The 21,601-nt window shown below is 41.3% G+C and overlaps 1 protein-coding gene and 1 long non-coding RNA gene across 2 annotated transcripts in view; one reads left to right on the top strand and one right to left on the bottom strand.

The window, feature by feature from the left end:
* The window catches only part of LOC129703276 (uncharacterized), a 30,950-nt gene extending 26,659 nt beyond the window's left edge, over positions 1-4,291 (bottom strand). Inside the window, exon 1 of the long non-coding RNA XR_008724536.1 lies at positions 592-4,291. This is a non-coding gene — a long non-coding RNA (uncharacterized LOC129703276). The remainder of the gene's footprint in view (positions 1-591) is intronic.
* The window catches only part of LOC129703274 (histone-lysine N-methyltransferase MECOM-like), a 703,041-nt gene that overhangs the window by 464,245 nt on the left and 217,195 nt on the right, over positions 1-21,601 (top strand). The window lies entirely within an intron of this gene.

Genomic DNA, 21,601 nt, shown 5'->3' with positions numbered 1-21,601 from the left:
CGACGTGTCGGGTCGGATCCCTTCTCCAGACACATAGGAATCTTCTAAATTTGAAACAGGTTCTACAGTCCGGTTTTCTGCATATGTGTGATAAGCACATAAGAGGGAAGAAAAAAATCTGCTATCAGAAGGCATTTTATTTTAGTATAATTTAGCCTCTGTGTTAGTTAAATATTGAACCCTGTTTGTCTACGCTAACATAAATGTACATACATTTCTGAATCGATAAAATAATACAGGTTGATGACTTGAATGGGAGCTTGCAATGGTGTTGGATTTCATTGTGCGTCAGGGATTGGGATGTGAAGAGATGGGGCTTTTGTGAGGGGGCGGGAGAGGGGGGTGGGGGTGGGAAGTGATGGGCTGTTGTGTTAAAAGGAAGAAGGTTCGGAGAAGGAGAAAGGCAGAGTGAATGTAACCAAGAGAATGGTCCGGGTTTTGTTTCTCCCTGGCCTTAGAGTTATGATAAATGATAGCAGAAGGGAAAGATAACCCACCATGAGACTGGGATCACCGAGGCCAAATACTGAAACTCCCAGCTGACTGCCCTAAACACTGCAGTCTCTGTTCGTGTTTATTTTTTCTACTCACTCTTGGTTTCGTCAATCAGTATGATAGACGATAATTCCTGACCGCCCGTGCCTGCGTCCTGCTCTCTCACGGTGGGTAACATGTTGTGGTTGGCGCCGTGGAGTCGGAAGATCACCCGCATCAGAAGTAACAGGGGATGAGGTCCGTTGCAGTCTTCCAGCAGCTCCAGTCCTTAGAGAATAGCGAGCAACGGCCTTATCAGTACAGAGCGGCCTTGCCAAAGGAAAAAAAAAAGCCAACCGCACATTAGATGCTTTGTTTGGGTTGAGGCTGGGGGCATTTTTCATTAAGGACAAAGCAATCTATTAAATCATCCTTGTTTTAAGTGTGTTGAAAGGTAACCTATTCACAAACTGAAGCAGAAAGTTGCAGAGCTGTGGTTTGCCAGAATTTCCAACCTTTTCTTAAAATGCTCAAATGCATTTTTTTTTTTTTTGTTTCTCGGATGTGCATGCACCAATATTACAAATGGAATGCGTTCCCAACAGCGCGGTTAGTTTCTAATCACCCAGCTAATTAACTTGTTCAATGTCTTATTTCAAGTGTGTTTAAATAATGGGTTTACAGCAAATTTGGAGTTTATAGCTAGCAGATGACATATGAATCAGTGGGCTGTGTGCTAACAGACCATCGGACTGCTGGAATTTCCTGAACAGCATCCACTAATCACCACTGCTCATAATCCATGTTCCTGTCCCAAGACAGACGCAAAGTTCCTCAATATAATGAGGGATCCCTAATCTTGCTACTTGTCAGCAAGTTACTTCCTCACCAGATGCACTATCCTGTTTCACTTTACAGCAGGAGTGTTTTTCTTTACATATAAAAAGCCAAACAAATGGAGGTTTTAGATTTAAGGATGTGAGCTGCTATCAATTCTCGTCAAAGCCTTCAATTGGCAAAGGCTAGAAAACTATTTTAAAGTACTCTAAATATCTCCTGAAAGTTAAATGTGTCTCTTAACGTGCGCTCATAAATACCTGGTGTCCCTCACTGAGAACCTATGCCATTTCTTCCCAATATTCCACATAGACACATATAGTGGTAGCTGCCTTGGGCCCCTTCATTCCCTGAAAACAACACCTGATACCATGCTGGATTTATGCTCGTGTGCCTTAAGAAACTCGAGCAGAGTCTAAAGAAAGTTCATTTCAGAATCATTTTATTCTGAATATGCCAGTCACGTTATTAATGTTTTGTTACAGCTGGTGGAGGAAAATAGGACTCAATGTGTGACTGGGACCAATCAGACTAAGTGTGTAGAAAGGAACTGCAGATGCTGGTGTACACCGAAGATAGACACAAAAAGCTGGAGTAACTCAGCGGGACAGGCAGCATCTCTGGAGAGAAGAAATGGCTGACGTTTCAGGTCTCTGAAGAAACGTCACCCATTCCTTCTCTCCAGAGGTGCTGCCTGTCCCGCTGTGTTACTCCAGCTAGTTGTGTCGATCCCCAATCAGACTAAGTGGCTGGAGTACAGATGAGTTTTACCATACAGTAGTGCAGCTTAAACTCCATCGCAATCAGCTCCCAGGCCTCCACCCCGATCTGTTTCTAGTTATCGTGCCCTCTGTTCTACCTAGGGGGTTCTCCATTTCGTACAGCAACTCGCCCTTACAACCTTAATAACCCAAAGTTTCCCTTTCGTCCTAAATAGAAACCAAGTGACTCCCTGCTTCAAAAAAAAAATAGGTTGAAACTTATTCAGTTACATGCTTGTCACACAGTGTGTTTTGTAATTTTTTGAATGGATTCCCGCCCAGCATATAATTATTGCTGCATGATAGTTGAAATCCAGCCTTGGGTGATGGTGAAAAGGAATTTCATTTGTTGGGTTGTTAATGAAAAACAGACTGGCAGCCCGAAACAGCAGCTTCACTGTTACTATTCCAACACTTTTAAAGGCTCTCATTAAAGAAACACGCACCTGCATTACTTTGGAGAGCGGCTTGGGCTTGGAAATTAGGGGGGAAAAAAAACAGGGCAGCTCATGACACCAACTAAAATAGCGGGTGGTCACCGCTTTGTAAAGGCAACAGGGAATGTAATGTAGAAAAGGAGAAAGTTGGATACAGGGACTCATTGGAACCGTAGCCTTCGAGTGTTGGAATTTGCAACCTTAAATCCAATTTCTTGTAAGTTGAAAGCTGCCCATAGCCATTTCACCAAAGGAGCTTTTAAAGAAACAGTTTAACTGCCCTAGCAAAGTTCAGATTTATGAGCCGCGATGACGTTTATTTATCTAGGGCTAGTGGTTCAGCGCAAATATCTTGTTGTTATTACCCGTTAAGCTCCCATTTGTATTCCTAAGCAATATATAAAGTGCTGGAGGAACTCAGTGGGTCAGAACATAGAACATGGAAAGGTATAGCATAGGGACCGGCTTGTTGGCCCACAATATCTGTGCTGAACATGATGCTAAGCTAACCTAATCTCATCTACTGTACCTGCATATGATCAGTGCCCCTCCATTACCTGAATATGTCCCTCCATGAGCCTATCTAAAAGCCTCTTAAACTCCACTGTTATATCTACCTCCACGACCATCCCTGGCAGCGTGCCATAGAGGGAGTACAGAGAAGGTTCACCAGACTGATTCCTGGGATGTCAGGACTTTCATATGAAGAACGACTGGATAGACTAGGCTTGTACACGCTAGAATTTAGAAGATTGAGGGGGGATCTTATAGAAATTTCCAAAATTCTTAAGGGGTTGGACAGGCTAGATGCAGGAAGATTGTTCCCGATGTTGGGGAAGTCCAGAACAAGGGTTCACAGTTTAAGGATAAGGGGGAAATCTTTCAGGACCAGATTTGAGAAAAACATTTTTCACACAGAGAGTGGTGAATCTCTGGAATTCTCTGCCACAGAAGGTAGTTGAGGCCAGTTTATTGGCTATATTTAAGAGGGAGTTAGATGTGGCCCTTGTGGCTAAAGGGATCAGGGGGTATGGAGAGAAGGCAGGTACAGGATACTGAGTGGATGATCAGCCATGATCATATTGAATGGCGGTGCAGGCTCAAAGTGCCGAATGGCCTCCTCCTGCACCTATTTTCTATGTTTCTATTACAGGTACTCACCATTATCTGAGTAAAAAATCTTGCCCCACAAGATCCCCCTTTCATATTAAAGATATGGTCTCTAGTCTTTAACATTTCCACCCTGGTGGGACTCTCATAATTTTATAGTTCTCCCCTCAGTCTCAGATAATCCAGAGAAAACAATCCAAGTTTGTACAGCTTCTCTTAAGAGCTAATACTGTACAAACCAGGCAGCAATCTGGTAAACCCCTTCTGCACCCTCTTCAAAGCCTCCACAGCTTTCCTGTAGTGGCCGGCAAGAACTGTATGCAACACTCCAAACGTGGCTTAACCAAAATGGACAACCCGTCCACTCTCTCCACAGATGCTGCCTGACCCATTGAGTTCCATCACTTCATGTTTTGCTCAAGATTCAAGGATATGAATGTTCTTGCATCTCCATTTATATTCCTAATCCTTTTCCTCACAAGATTCACCCCCAAATCCCAGGTGAGCATATCAGCCACATCACTACCTCCCAAAACTGTCCATACATTTTACGTGTGTAGGAAGGAACTGCAGATTCTGGTTTACATCGAGGATAGACACAAAATGCTGGAATAACTCAGCGGGCCAGGCAGCATCTCTGGATAGAAGGAATGGGTGATGTATCGGGTCGAGACCTTTCTTCAGACTATCTTCTATCATTCATTTTACATAGTCTAAAGAAGGGTTTTGGCCCGAAACGTTGCCTATTTCCTTCACTCCACAGATGCTGCTGCACCCGCTGAGTTTCTCCAGTATTTTTGTGTATCCCCAATCAGATCAGCATTTAATTGGTTTTAGATGGTTTTCCTCATCTACCTGCATCGTTCCTTTCTTTTCCTTTCTCCCTCTCCTCTGGAGTTTTTTAATCCTGACTCTACAATGTAGCACACGTACTGAAAGGTAAATCCTAATCTTGCAATTGTTTGTTGATGTTAAAACTGTATATGTAGCGAGGTTCGGAGGCCTATTGCATCCACTGTATGGAACAAATTCAATATATTTATCGACCAACAAATTATAATCTTCCCTGATCAGCATGAATATCATCAAATTTTTAATTTAGAGATACAGTGCGGAAACAGGCCCTTCGGCCCACTGAGTCCGTAACGAGCGATGATCCCTGCACATTAACACTACCCTACACACACTAGCGACAATTTACACTTATACCAAGCCAATAAACCTACATACCTGTACGTCTTTGGAATGTGGGAGGTAACCAGAGATCTCGGAGAAAACCCATGTGATCACGTGAAGGACGTACAAACCCTGTACATACAACACCCGCAGTCAGGATCGAACCCGGGTCTGACTGGCACTGTAAGGCAGCAACCCTACCACTGCACCAATGTGCCACCATAAATATCATGTGTCTTTACCATTTGCATCCAAATTTTGTTGCCCCCAGTAAATAAAATAGATCTTTACAGTGCTATTATCTTTGGCAATCTGTGGGGAAAATATGTTGTCGAATGTGAAGAGTTTTTCCATCTTTGCCTCTACAACATCTAGCTGTAATCATCATATATCTTATAGGATAGGGATGGGCAAAAAAACAAAACTGCAGAATGCAACTGGTGCAACTGTAGAACTGCAACTTCATATTGTGCGACTGAAAGCCCACCAACAGGTTGACTCTCGCTTCAAGAAGAGGAAGCAGTGCCTCTGATGAGACAAATGTTTATATGTGCTGGATTGTACAGGACTCGGCCTGATGCCCAACTTCACCACCTGTGGTGCCCAACAGCCCACACTTACTCTTTCCAGATGTAAAAGAATGAACAAGATGATGCTGAACTGAACCAGGGAAGCACATTGTGAGGCTGAGTTGGGTCAAAGCAGTGATTTGGCTTCAGGCAGTCTATCAATATCACCCCATCCTGAAGCTATTGAAAACTCGCTTGTCTCAAAACCATTTAAAATCTTTGAATGCCTCCACAATAGAAAGCTTCCATAGAACAGTACAGCACAGGAACAGGCACTTCGGCCCACAAAGTTTTGCTGTATATGACGCCAAGTTAAACTGATCTTATCTGCCCGTGCATGATCCATATCCCGTGTAGAAAGGAACTGCAGATGCTGGAGTAACTCAGCGGATCAGCCAGCATCTCTGGAAACAAGGATGGGTGTTGTATCAGGCGGGAACCTTCTTCATTCTGAATGATGAAGTATCCCGACCCGAAACGTCACCCATACCTTTTCTCCAGAGATGTTGCCTGAACCGTTGAGTTACTCCAGCACTTTGTGTCTATCTTTGATCCCCATCCCTCCATTCCCTACACTTCCATTAGCCCATCTAAAAGCCTCTGAAACATCCCTATCCTATCTGGCTCCATCACCAGCCCCCGCAATGTATTCCACGCGCACACCACTCTCTGTGCAAATGAAAATTGCCATGCGCATCTCCCCCACCCCCTTCTTCACCTGCCCCTTGAGACCAAACTTCAGGCCGTCACCTATCCATGTTCTCCAGAGATGCTGCCTGACTTGCCGAGTTGCTCTTTTTTTAATCAAAGTTATTAGTTCTGTTTCGTTATCTCTGCCTAAACCCAGGGGCTTTGCTTGTCTTTGGTTCATTGTCAAAGCTCTGATGGACATGATAGAGTTAAATCACCCCTGCAGCCTCACAGAAGCACCAGAGTTAACAAGTAACAGTAGTCCAGACTGATTTGAGACAAATGGCATCTTGTTACACCGAAACCAGTGATTCATTGGCTGCAATAAAAAAAATTCAGATATCGGCACAGGAGGGAAACGTTGCTTTACCCTTTTTAGTGCTAATTCCAAACAGCTTTTGGCTCTTAAACTGTAATATGCCTCACAACCATGCTAGCCGACTCAGAAATGTTGGCCATTATTTTTTACCTAGAACTCCTGGGTAACTGGTGAGAAGCTTAGAGAAGTGGTCGGCACATCTTACGCCGTGGTCAGTGGTTCTTTACAAGGGTCAGTAACCAAGCCCTTTACATTCGAGCACATAAGCACAGTAGTATTGTCAATACTCACTCTTCCACATGGTACATATGAGGACCCTACTGCAAAATAGGTGGAACTGCAATTCATTAGGTAACCTTGGTGAACTGCTTAAACATGAGTAAACATCCCCTTTCAGCTGCTTAGTAAGGTGATGGGAAAGAATAATGAGTTTCCACCGAAGAAGGTTTGAGAACCCAGTCCAGCTAGTTCTAGTCTGGAAAAATAAAGAATATCGGAAATCCATGCATTGTTGTCGAATTCTTTTGTGCGTGCTTGCACGCTGATCAAATGAGCTGAAGTGAAGTGGGAGAAGGTTTGTGGAGCAAAGACTAAGTGGACGACTTAGCCAATCTCAGTAGATTCAATGTGTGAAACACGCAGACTACAATCAAGGGACTGCCTGCGTTAATTTGTTAATCCGTTAAAAGGTATTTCATATCTAACTACTAACTTACAAGTGCTGTCAACATTATGTAGGCAAGCGATCGATTTCCACAGAACAAACCACACAATAGCAAGGTGTTGAGTTGGTGCTTTCGGGAGGAATGCTAGTCAGTTCACTCCGAGAATACCTAGCCATTTTCTTTCACTGCAGATCACTTTCATTTGTATAATGCTATGGTCTTGTACTTGGCATCTGGAGTTAGTTACAACTCAGAGGGAAGTCCACTACCAACTGTGCCATATTGACATAGTCCAGCGGATATATATACATAGCACCTCTGGAGAGAAGGAATGGGAGACGTTTTGGGTCGAGACCCTGTTCAATCTAACATCTGAAAACTTAGACTGAAGAAGGGGTCTCAACCCGAAACATCACCCATTCCTCTCCAGAGATGCTGCCTGTCCCGCTGAGTGTCTATCTTCGGTGTAAATCAGCGTCTGCATTTCCTCCCAACACACTATATACCGAGAAGGAGCTATTCAAAAAATGCAATCACTAGGCTAGCAATACTGACCATGTTATTGGAGCATGTAGGCAAAAGCGGCCTGATGGACCATTCTAGTGTCTTAAAATAAATATTTAGTGAGATTGTTATGCATTGGTTTTAGCTTTCACAAATTCTCTTGATTTGAGGAAGGTTCCATTAGTTAGGGCATTGTAACACATTTGCAACTGTTACTCCTTTATTCATAAATGGAGACAGAAAGTGTGAAACTACAGCTCGATTGGCTTAACATCTGAGATTGGGTAAATATTAGAAGTTGCTGTCATAGTCTGTGGGCTGGATAAATCAGATAATTCATGGTAATAATGTGAAGGCAACATGTTGATACGGTACGATAGAACTTTATTTATCCCAGGAGGGAAATTAATTTGCCAACAGTCATAAAAAAACACAAAATACATGAAACGTGAAAATAAAGTGACGAGTGCAAAAATTGTGGGGATGTGTCGCCACTGGTAGAGCTGCTGTCTCACAGCGCCAGAGACCTGGGTTCAATCCTGACTACCTGTAACAGGTGCTACCTGTGTGGAGTTTACACATTTCACCTGTAACCATGTGGGTTTCCTCCAGGTGCTCTGGTTTCCTCCCATATCCCAAATATGTGGGAGTTTGTAGGTTAATTGGTAAAATGCCCCGAGTGTGGATACAAAAGTGGAATAACATAGAACTAGCGTGAACAGATGATATGTAATCAGTAGCATGAAGGGACTATTTCCATGCTTGCATCTTTGGGGGGGGGGGGGGGGGGGGGGAGGGGGTACTGTGGCGGCACAGTGGCCTAGTGGTAGAGTTGCTGCTTTCTAGCACCAGTGACCTCGGTTCGATCCTGACTACGGGTGCTGTCTTACAGAGTTTGTACATTCTACCTGTGACGGCGTGAGATCATTCCGGGTCCTCCGAGAACATACACAACTCCATTTGGACAATGCCTGTTGTCAGGATCAAATCTGGGTCTCCGGTGCTGTAAGGCAGCAACTTACTGCTGCACCACTGTGCCACCCTTTAAATGGTGAGAGATTGCAGAGGTCAACATGCAGAGGGATTTTGTTTTCCGAATGCATGATTTGTAAAGATTAGTTTGGAGGTAGAGCATGCAATTATGACAGCAAACCAAATGTTAATATTTATTGATATGGTATTGAATACAAAAGTAGGGAGGTTATATTTGAGCATGGTGTGACTATGTCAGGAGTACTGTGTACAGTATTGGTCTCCTGATTTATAGAAGGATGCAAATGCAATAGAATCATTCCTTTCATTCATTTATTCAATATATCTCTATATCACCATCTATATCTCTCATTTCCCTTTCCCCCGAGTCTCAGACTGAAGAAGGTCTCGACCTGAAATGTCACCTATTCCTTTTCTCCAGAGATGCAGTCTGACCTGCTGAGTTACTCAAGCTTTTTGTGCCTATCTTCAGAATCATTTCAGGGAAGGTTTACCTGGAATGGACAACATCACAGGAGGAAATGCTATTCCTATTGGGTTGCAGTTTCAAAGAGCGAGAGGTGAATTGATTGAAACACATAAAACCCCCGAGGGCTTTAAACTGAGTGGATGTGGAGAAAACATTTCCTCTTGTAGGAACATTTAGAACTATGGGCCACTGTTTAAAAATAAAGACTCATTGATGTAAGACAGAGATGAGGCTAAATGCTTTCTCTCAGAGGATGATGATTCCTTGGAGTTCTGCTCACAGGATGGTGGAAGCAGAGCCTTGAATAGTTTTAATCCAGAGGTCCACAGTTATTTGGTAAGCAAAGGGGTAATGGGGTTACTGTAGGAAAATGGGCTGTGGAGTTGAAGTTACAATCAGATCAGTCGTGATCTTTTTAAATGTGGAAATGGCTTAGGAAGTCAGGTGACCCACACTTGCTCCTACTTCATAAATTCATACACAATGTAGGCTGTGTCTCAGAATGAGTCCAGGCTGAATGAGAAAAAGCAGAGGTTGGTGGTCTATGTGTAGAGTAACCCCCAAGCACATTTGTAAACTGGGTGACTGTTTGAGGAGCAGTGTGCCATCATCACTTTTGATATGGAACATGTGATGGTTTGGGAATGTTATCTGACCATCCAGTATGGGAGCAATCTTCAAAATCATCCCCAGAACAATGTTTCAGTAATTACACAATTTGTTGTGAGTATGAGTTTGATTCAGCCAGATCTGTTTTGGTGGCTAACTGTGGTTTATGTGGTTAAGGTTAAAAACTGTCCACAATATGGTGAGTCGTAATGAAGCACTGAAGCCCTTCCCCATCTACAGCGAGTAGTTCAGCAAAGAAAATAAGCTCCGTTACACCATCCTGTCCAGGTTCCCACCTGAGATTAAAAAAAGGTGTGAGATGAGTGAGATTGAGTGTGCAACGATGAAATCTAGCTATTTATTTACAGCATTCATGCTTATTACTATCTACAACTATCCAACATAAATTAATAACTGGTATCTACTTTTTTTGTGTACTATATGTGCCTATTAAGCAAGGACAACACAAACAATGGAACATTTTCTTAAGCTAGACTCATTGTAAAGCTATGGATGACCTCAAATCAGGAATGATAATGGCCAAATATAATGTTCCCCTTTTACAAAATAACTGTTCCTTATACAACGTCAAATCAAGCTCTTGCAGTAAGTGAACAAATGTAATGTGCATTTCAGTACATATAGATCCCTCGAGTAATTTTGGTGCATGTATTAATTGTAACACTGATAGAGCAATTTTCAACGAAATTGAGTATTTGATCCTTATCAATAGGTATAATTGCTTCATTGGAAGTAAAATCGACACATTTTCAATTATCCTCATCTGGTGCATGTTCTGTTCCTATCTCGGAACAAAGGCTCTTTTACAGTTGTACTTACATTCATCAATCATTGAGAGAATCTTGATTTGTAGATTTTTAAATTATTTATTGGTTTTAAACTTTGCCAATTTTTCATTATTATTCCGTTCGTATAATTGTAATATCTAATTATCTTAACGAGGTTGTCAAACCTGGAAATTATGCAAAGTCCATGTTTTGTTCCCCTATCAAAACCCAGATCATAATTTTTTTTTATTTAAAAAAAATGTTTTTATTAGAAGCAGTGTACAATAGCATAAAGCGTGGCATATGACATAATACATTTATTGTACATCTTCCATTTTAATATTAACAAAAATGAAATAGAAAAAGAGAGAAAGAGCAAGAAAGAAAGAAAGTGAAAGAGAGAGACTCAGTGGCTGAAGGGCCTGTTTCCTCACTGTAAAGTCTAAAGTCAATAGGATCAACAGGGTATCCACAGTGTTTCAACCATCTGAGTCCCACCTTAATTAGCACTTGCGTAGAGACTCATACAGGGCTCTGTTGATGAGAAGGACATGAAGACCTAATAACCTAATTAATCACTAATGCAAGATGCTGTTGATCAGAAGCCCCATGACTCAGAAGAAGAAATAAACAGCACTCCAGCTGCTAAAGGCCAAGGTCCGAAGATGAATCTCGATCCGAAACATCACCTATTCCTTTTCTCTAGAGGTGCTGACTGACCCACTGAGTTACCCCAACATTATGTGTCTATCTCACAGTGTAGTTAATGTTGGCTGCAAAATGAAACCCTTGGAATGAGCAGCCTGACGTTAATGTGTGTGCAATACAAGCAACAGGAGAGGCCTCATTGTACATTGGGATCTTCACACCTGATTTTGGGAGGCTATCCAATTCCCCCCACCAACCCTCATCCATTTAATTCATAATGTGTGCTCTGAATATTGCATTGTAGACAATAGGTCAAGTAGTCCCTCACATAGTAGCTGGATGTTCTTCAATCGAACAGGCTAATGGGATGAGAGAGCTCTGATGGTGCTTCACTTCTACAGTTTCCTCTGTGATCCCAGAGGCACGGAGATAGCAAAAAGTCTCCACTGAATGATGCATGAAAGAATCTTTGAATGAAAATGGTCTTGGCCCGCGGCAGTCAGACTGATAAATGATGCGTGGAAATCGGGCATGTTTCCGACTGCCAGGGGCTGTGGCCAGCCTCTTGCAGAGCTGAACAACAGAGAGCACTGAGGTGATCCAGAGCTTAAAGTAGCTCTCCCATCAGCCTTTCATCACTCTGGGCCAAGCAAGGCCAGGCCAAAGGGTCAGGCAGATTGTTAGAGGCAATACAATGGCAATGAACAAGATGGTTGACAATGGAAACAAGATTAATGTTCTTCCACATAGCCACTGAATTACCCTTTTAGTTGTAACTCCATTTAGCTTAACAAATATTTACAAGTATATCTTCTTGAAAGAAATGTGAAGGAATGTGTTCGTTTAACCATGGCGCTGTGGTTAGGTTTGAACAGTTTTGGACTTGATTTGTTCTACATTCATTAGTTTGGCCTTTTTCTACCTTGGGCTCTTTTACTCTCGACATTGTACGCCCACCTATTAGTCGGATGGTCATTGTTCACACTGCCTAATAGTTGGGTGAACCGTTCCAGGTCTCTGCAGAAACAAACTCTGTAGCAAGCCTCAGGAAGGTGGCCCACCAATTTCAATTTCCTTGCTCACCCTCCATCCCAGCAGAAGCATTTGCCACATTTCAATCCCTTATATCCGCTTCTCTGCATGTACTTACTGTGAAGATTAATAATAATTCTGAAACTTAAAATGCCATTCCATGGCAGCTCATTCTGCTCATGACAGCTAAAGCTTTACATCTTTAGAAAAATCCTATTTGAAAACATCCGTTCCAAAACATTTAAAACATAAAGCATTTGAAACATTATGGGCAGTACAGCGGCACAGTTGGTAGAGCCACTACCTCACAGCTTCAGAGATCCGGGTTCATTCCAGAGCACGGATGTTGTCTGTGCAGAGTTTGTACAATCTCCCTATGTCTGCATGGGTTTCCTCCGGGTGCTCCAGTTTTCTCCCACATCCCACACAGGTGCGGGTTTGTGGGTTAACTGGCCTCTGGAAATTGCTCCCAGTGCGTAGTGAGTAGGTGTGGAAGTGGGACAATGTAGAACGAGTGTGAACGGGTGGTTGGTTTGGACTCGGTGGGCGGAAGTGACTGTTCCATACTGTATCTCTAATTTTAATATAATAACAACCAGTTTAAAATCAAACAATGACACAGCATAGTAAATAACTATTCCATCTGCCCATGCTGCAAAACAGTATAATTCACAATCATGTGAAATTGTGAATCATTGACAATTATTGAATTGAATTGAATTGAATTGAATTGAATTTTATTTTTGTCATTCAGACCTTTCGGTCTGAACGAAATTTCGTTGCCCTGCAGTCATACATATAATAAAAATGACAAAAACACACAATCAACACAAATTTAAGATCCACCACAGTGAGTTCACCAAACACCTCCTCACTGTGATGGAAGGCAAAATCTTAAAGTCTCTGTCTCTTCCCTCTTTGTTCTCCCTCTGCGCCGAGGCGATCCAGGCTCCAGATGTTGTGACCCCACTGGGTGATGGTAAGTCCCGCGGCTCAAAAAACAACTTCCATTCACCTGAAGCACACCTCATTTTTCTTTTATCCCACATCAATCCCTAAAACCTCTACATAAGGGATGGCAGATCATGCTGCTGACTCACCGTTCCATAATTCAGGGTTCAATCCTGAAAAACTCAGATTAAACAAATTTGCATATTCTCTCTATAACTATATTGTTACCTGAACACCACAGTTTCCTCCCGCATCCCAAACATGTGCCAGTTGGGATATTAGCTACACTAAATTGCCACTTAGTGTAGGTTAACAGAAAGAAGAATCAAAGGGCAGTTGTCTGACATGTTTGAATTGAATACTTTGTCACATGTGACAAGTCACAGTGAAATTCCTTGCTTTCGTACCCAAGGTATGTAAATTGTCGCCCATAAAGAGTGCTGATAAAGTTGCAAAAATGTATCTACTTCTAATAAAAATTAAATATTTAAAAAAAATAAAAAATCAGTTACAAAAATGTGTCAGAGAGAATAAGTTGCAGAAAAATAATGAGAGATAGAATGAGCCAGGTGGGATTGCTCCTTAGAAGGTGCCATGTACTTGATGGACTGCATGGCTCATTACTGCCTCCTGTGTCATTATACATGCATGATAATATGCACTGGTATGGGATCAACAGCTACAAGTTTCAACACTAGCAAGGAGAATCTTAAAGGCTCTCAAAATAACAGAGAAGGTAATTATTACCTTCCTGACTATCAGGAACTGGAAGGGTAAAGGGTCGATGTGTAACCGGGTACATTTTAACTTAAGGTTTTTATAAAATCTAGTGTTGCAGATTGCTCTGAATTAAGGGGCTGTCCCACTTGGGCAACCTAATTGGCGAGTTTAGAAGAGTTTAGGAAAGCTTGAAAAAATGTCATGTTGAAGACCTCCTTCAACCTCATTCGACTATGTTGAAGACTAGCTTCGACTAGTTATGACTAACTTCGGGAAAATTGGACACCGAATAGTGGAGAGTGAAGACGACCTCCTTCGATTTGCTTCGACCTCCCTTCGACTATGATGAGGAATATCTATGACTACCTTCGACTACCCTCATTTACCTACGATTAACATGCGGACCTACTACGACATACTACGTACTACGACTAAACCTCCGAGTAAAAAAAGTATTGATTTTTTCCATGGTGACCTTTTTTTACTCGGGGGCATTTTTCAACATGTTGAAAAATACGCCGCGACCTAGCTGAGGCCTGGAGTACACGGGGATTACTCTCGAGCATGAAGGAGAGTTACAAAGACCTCCTACGACCTTGTGTCGACCATGCTGCAAGTATGAGTCGAGGGCAAACTCGCCAGAACTCGCAGATTGGGTTGCCCAAGTGGGACAGCCCCTTTAGACTGTTTCTCTTATAAATGAACGATTCTGGTGAGGAAGTTTAAAATCTGACAGCCATATTGGATTGTAGATCCATTGAAGTTTCTGAACAGTCACTTGCATGACAAAACCTGTCCGTAAAAGCAATGGAAAAATGACAAGAACCATATATTTCAACGTTACATTGCTGTTCTGGGAATTATATCAGTGGACTGATGGAGATGTAAATCAAGCAACGTGCACATAAATAAATTGTGTGCTACTTGGTATTTTGCATTAAGACACTCACAAGGACTGGAATTTCCTTTTATTTTTAAATGCTGATTTTCTCAAATGAAAAGAAAATAAAATATTTTTCTATTCCCCTCTGTCAAATTAAACACAATATGTATTCTGGAATTTTATTTGAGACACAGAAAAAATAGAGTGCTAAATAGAAAATGGACAAGAATGGTGCCAATAATTAAATATTCTAGACTCCCAGTGCCTCCAAATGCTGAGTGTATTTCCCCTGAAACACACAATCCTTCCATCCACTGTAGTGTTGGATGTGTGATCATTTTGATTTAAAACATGTCCTCTGGATCATTTGAAGGGAACAAAGCTTCTAAAATTAAAGCTGTGATCTCTAAATGAATAATGACAATGTACACATTATTTGAAGGAATGACTGAACAAGCACCATTGGAAGAAGCTCCTAGATGATTAACTCAGAGCATTAGACATTTAATTATTTTCATCTTCATGCCAAGCCTGGTACTGCTTTGTCAAGAGAAAGGTTGTATTCAAACACAAAAGTTTGAATATTCAAATCTTCAAGTTTATCTTTGGAATTTTTTTTTTGCACACAATTTCTTTCTTTGATGTTTCTTTAATAGTGAGTGAAGAACATGAACATTATGAACATTACATGACCTGATTGATGTTTAAGTAGTGTGATAATAAACAGCCACGTCCTTCACTGCCTTGATGGTCCTGAAATGAATGCAATGCAATGATATGAGCTTGCAATGCAAAGGCCATTTATGTGCAATTCCCAGCTGAGACGAAAATCAAAACTCCAGCTGAAGCTATGAGAATGCTCCCTTAATGTTCAAACTGACCTGTTGCAACTTCAAAGTTCTGTGGCTAAAAGTGTCAATTGATAGAGTCAGAGTTATACAGCATGGAAACAGGCCTTTCTGACTAAATTCCCCACACTGACAAACATGTCCCATTTAACTAGTCCTACCTGCCTACATTTGGTCCATATCCCTCTAAACCTGTCCCATCCATGCACCTGTCCAAATGTTTCTTAAACATCGCGATACTACCTGCCTCAGCTACGTCAGGCAGCTTGTTCCCTACACCCACCTTGAAATTGCAACCGGTCAGTTTGTGAAAAAGTTACCACTCAGGTTCCTATTAAATCTTTCCCCTCCTCACCTTAAACCTATGTCCTCTAGTTCTTGATCCTACTCTGGGCAAGAGGCTCTGCATGTCTACCCTATATATTCATCGATTTTGTACCCAAAAATGAACACATGAGTCTTTGAAAATGAAAGTTAACTTTGAGATCTTCAAGATGAAAATCGAATAGTTTAGGCTGAGATTAACCAATTGATCAGTGCGCAGAATTTTCAACTTCCAGAATGAATGGGACAAAATGTAATAACTTCCATTGTGTTGTCAGCTACAACCAACACCATGGCTTTGAAAGTACCCCGTAACACTGCAAATGTGGCTTGAAGACACAAGGGACTGGAGATGCTGCAATCTTGAGCAAAACACAAAGAGCTTGAGGAACTCAGCAGGTCAGGCAGCATCTGGGGAGGGACTGGACAGTTGACATTTCGGGTTGGGACCCTTCTTCAGACTGAATTCTGAAAGTAAACAATAATATTGCTATCAATCCAATACATTACACTTTAACTTCTCAATGGATTTCTGGATTTCTGTCTATTTTTCTTTCCCCATAATATAATGCCATGAATACCAGCTTGGCACAGCAATCTGAGTCTATTGTAGTCTCCCTGGAATAACCAACAGGAATTCATGACTTCCTCGGAATTCTCCTTTAAGTTTTTGTACTTTAACATTTGATCATGGAACACCAAATTGGACATCCTCTTATGCAAAGTTTTAATGAACCAGGATATGTAATAATATGAACAATGAACATGTACAAGTTAAAGACTGGGCAGCAAATTGTATCTTGGAATATCTCCCTATGAAATGCAAATCACCAGGAGTTGTGAGCCAGTTATTGCCGTTCATCTGCTGGATTCATGGAAATGATAAATCATGCTTAGTTTCAGAATAATTTTCACAAAGTTGCCAAATTTATGTATTAACTCCGATTAAACTCACCAGAGAAATTCAATTCCAGTCAATAATTCTGTTGCAGATTTTTTGCCAATTGTTAATGTAGCAAATCAACATCTTTCGCCCAGATTGTGAATAATTTGACGAGAGACACAAAACGCTGGATTAACTCAGCGGGTCAGGATAGCATCTGTGGAGAAAAAGAATAGGTGACGTGTCATTTTGGAACCCTTCTTCAGACTGAAAGCAGAGGTGGAGATAGGCAGGGGGGGGTTGAGAATAAACTGGAGGCGAGGAAAGGTCAGAACTAATCAATACTTTGAACTGGGAATGTCATTCCTTCAAGTTGCATATTAATGTAGACATTTTTGAAAACGCCTATTTGTAAGGATTCTTCGTGGTTTTTCTTTTTGTAATTTTTGTGCTCTCCTTCTTGATCCAATCTTTCATTCCCTCACTTTATTTCTCTTTCTGTACCTTGTTAGACACGTTAGGCTGTGAATTTACTTCTCAGTCCTTCCTCTGTTTATTTCTGTCCACTAATTGCATTGATTAAAAAAATATACAGCTCTTCCCCCCACTTGCCTCTCCTCCATGTTATCTACTTGCACTCGCGACAATTTTGTGAGCATAAAGGTGAAAATGTGCACAATCAAACCTAAAAGGGCACATCACGAGTGTCCCTGCTCCAGCACAATCTGGCCCATTATAATAATTTGGCTCTTTAGGCAAGCTGCCAAAATACTTTATTAGGAATTTAGCATCTGGTTATTTTCTGGCTTTCAGAGTCATTCTTTTGTGAATGTCCAATGTACTGGAAGCCTTGCGATGTTATAAATTTAATATTATCTAATGAGATTCAGAAGCACATTGAAAGAAAACATTGCCTGAGCTTGTTTTATGGGCTTGCGTTTAATCATTTTTTCAAAATTCTTCATGGAGTGCTGATTGTATCAAAATAGCACACAAGTCCATAAAATGTACATGAAGATAACATCATGGAGAGAACAAAGGCCTTCTTTTCCTGGCAGAGTACAATCTAACCCAGAATGCTGCAGTGTAAGCAGACACCTTGATTGCCTGAAAGCCTGGTAGTTTTGTTTTTAACATTCTCTACTTTTATCCATGTTAAAAGGGGAAGCACCAAATCCCATTGTTTCTAGCCAGCCTGTTTTTCAGAACATTGCGATTGTTTGTGATTACGTTTCAGAATCCTGCATCTCCCTGCAACTAATTTGGAAAAGCCCAGCTGAAAGATGGGAGCAAAAGAAACAAATTGTCCCAAAATGGTTTTAATTGTGTAAATGAAGATAGTGGGCAAATCAATCATTAGTTATTTAAGAATCTTATCTTCCATAGATTATTCTGACAAGGCGGTGATGGACAAAATGTTGAAGGCACACTGATTCTGTCATCTCATACAAAATGGAACGAAAAGTCCAGTGTTGTTTATTTTCACAGTTTCCTGGATGCACATCCTGAGCAGACTATGTGTGTGTGCACAGTGCTTTTCCTTCTAAATTCCTCTCAATATGATACCCAACTCCAGGCAAGAAACCCACAGGACTCAGAGTAAGCTGATGTTACACCATGTCTGTTATTGCTTTTAGTCTTGGCAACAATAGAGGGACAAATCATTGGGGGTGATAAAGCAGCACTGCACTCTGTCCCATTCAATTATGACAGGTGGGCTGGTTTTAAATTGACCCTTGTTTGTGTATGTTTGCGTCTGTCTTCGACTTTGTCTGTTTGCAGTGGGGGACTGGAAGAGGAACAGTATGCGTGCGGGTCCATTGTAACAAAAGAGCTGATTTGCTAAAAATATGACAGGATTTGTTCAAACACAATAGTGAGAAAGGAATGGTATCATGGCCTTGCTTTGGGTGTAGTAACAGTGATATCACTAGCTTGATAAATGTATTAAGGAAGTAATTTGGGAATACAATGTGTGGGTGTTTTTTTTTACTTGGAGGTCTGGTAACTTGGAACAAATTTTAAGATTGACTGTATTTTGAAAGGTTGCGATTAATTTAAACGACTGTCTGCCTGATTAAGTGTGGGGGAGATTTGCCGTGAAATACCGTGTCATCACAATCTCTTGCAAGTCAGCGGAAAAAGCTGAGTTAGTGTGACTAGGCCATGATGTCCCATGGTACAATATGTCCAAAGGTCTTTGTCATAACCAGCAGTTCACTGCTCAAGGTATCAGCTGCCAAATATTTTTAAGCAGAGGCAGCAGCTACGATAGTGACTGTTTTTCAAGTATTCTTACCGTTTGCAAGCAGAAAAATGACCAAACAACCTTGCCACTGCAAGGTCTTTGCTTGAAAGACACAGCATAGAAAAAGGCCCTTCGGCTCACCGGGTCCAAGCCGACCATCGATCTCCCGATCACACGTTCGTTTTGTGTTATCTCATTTGCGCATCCACAACATTTCTACAAAATTGGGGCAATTTACAGAGGCTAATTACCCTACAAACCTGCATGTCATTCAGACGTGGGAGGAAATCGGAGCACCTGAAGGAAACCCAGGCGGTCACAGGGAGAATGTGCAAATTCTCGAGACAACACCCGAGGTCGGGATCAACCTCAGATCCCAGGTGCAGTGTGGCAGTAGCTCTACCAGCTGCACCACCCTGCCAGTGTTGACAAGTCAGTTGTGTTCTGTATGTAAAATTACTTCATAACATAGTGAACTCCAAATGTCAGATTTTTTTTCTGCAACGTAAAATGAGATAAAACTCGGTTTAATTTCTGTTTCAAACTTAAAACTTGACTGGTGTCATCCAATCTTTCGTTATTGTGATGTTTGGTGCAAGTGAACCTCTGCTGAACCTGAAGGCAATGTCGGGGTCCCTGGACAGAGTCGAGGGAGGAGGTAATAACGACAGGTGCAGGTCTGACTTAAAATGTCACTTGTCCATGTTCTCCACAGGTGCTTCATGACCCATGGAGTTACTCCAGTACTTTGTGCCTTTGACAGTAACATAAACCTAGATACATGGACACACACTTATACTGGCCTCCCGTCAATTTAAAAATAATTTTTATTTATTCCTACCAGGGTGAATAATAATGAAGTTTCAAATGAACAAAATTCACATTTTCTTGGAATATACTCCATCTACCATCCTCATGTCAACTTACTTAATCTATATCCTTTACACATACTGCATCTTTGTCCCTGTCTCAGGCTGCTTTGTATTTTGGATACAAAACACTGTCTTTTCATCTGTAATTAATATGTTGCAGATGGATGAGGGCCAAATATTAAACCATGTGATTCCACACTTGTACCATCTACCAATCTGAAAATAGTGTTCCTGTTCCCTTCGTCCCTTTATTGTCCATGAACTAATTCACCCTCCATGCGAATATATCGTCACCCAAATGCAGCCCTTTTGCTCTTTTGACAACATTATTTTCCAGTATCTTAAGTTTCAAAACTCATATGTACTATAGCAACCGATTTCCTCCTGCTTGTTACATCATCACCAATATCTGTTCGATTTGTCAAAATCTATTTCCTTTTCATAAAACCTTATTAAATCTGCCTAATCATGTAACAATTTTCTGCATGCTTATTATCAAATGGATTATTGCACTTGCCCCACAAATGTTGTGATGAAAAGTTTGGTATTTTCTCTCTCCTTCCTTTATTCTGTTGTGCTGAAGCAAAGCAAGAATTTCATTGTCCTATCTGGGACACATGACAATAAACTCTCTTGAATCTTGAATCTGACTTTTACATTTCAAATCAAGTCAGGTTTATGTCATATGAACAAGTATGGTGAGGTACAGATACATTGAAAAATCTTGCTCGCCGTCGTGTGATAGGCACATAGACTGAGAGAAACACACAACAAATGATGCATCAATTCTACAATACTTATATAAAATTTCTATTAAAAAAAAAGTAGACTCAAAAAACTAAGACATCAGTGCAAAACCAGTGCAAAAGCCAAACAACATGGTGCAAGAGGTGGATCAGAGTGTTCCATTGTCAAGATAAGATTAGGGCTGTGTAGTTGGTTCAAGAACCTGATATTTGTAAGAAAGTAGCTGTTCCAAATCATGGTGGTGTGGGACTTTAGACTTCTGGATTTCTTGCCCAGCAGTTACACTGAGAAGAGGGCATGGCCCTGGATGGTGAACCAATTTACATTTATTAGCTTTCAACTTGGGTCTGCATCAGAATCTTTATGGAGAAATGCATAGATATCTCTTTGAAAAGCTTGGAAGCAAGGAATCTGCTTCTGGAGACATGGTGTTTTTGTGGAGTCAAAGAGAGAAGCAGCACAGAGGCACCACGACTGCACTGACCATCAGACACTTACTTAACACAAAGTAAAACACAAACGTCTGGAGAAATTCAGCGGGTGAGACAGCATCCGTGGGGGAATTCAGTCTGAAGAATGGTTCCAACCCAAATCATCATCCGTCCATTTCCCTCACATATGCTGCCTGACCAGTTGAGATCCTCCCGCCATTTGTGTTTTACTCGAGACTCCAGCATCTCCAGAGTCACTAGTGTCTTGTACTCATTTGCACTAATTCTACATCAATACATTTCTTTATTCTCCCACATTCTATTCGAAACTCCCCAAACTCTACCATTCACGCACACATTAATTAGCTAGTGACAAATAAATCACCAACTTGCTTATCTCTAAGTCTGAGTCTGAAGAAGGGTCTCGACCCCAAACGTCACCCATTCTTTCTCTCCAGCTGCCTGTCCCACTGAGTTACTCCAGCTTTTTGTGTCTATCTTCTACTTATTTTTTATTATGTGGGAGAAAACTGGAGCACTCAGTGGAAATTCCTGCAGTCACAAGGGGAACATGCAAACTTCACAAAGATAGAGCCTGAGGTCAGGATTGAAC

Source organism: Leucoraja erinacea, chromosome 14, assembly GCF_028641065.1.
Source record: "Leucoraja erinacea ecotype New England chromosome 14, Leri_hhj_1, whole genome shotgun sequence".
Taxonomy (NCBI): domain Eukaryota; kingdom Metazoa; phylum Chordata; class Chondrichthyes; order Rajiformes; family Rajidae; genus Leucoraja; species Leucoraja erinaceus.
Note: the sequence above shows the minus strand (reverse complement) of the source record. Positions and strands in the feature narration are given on the sequence as shown.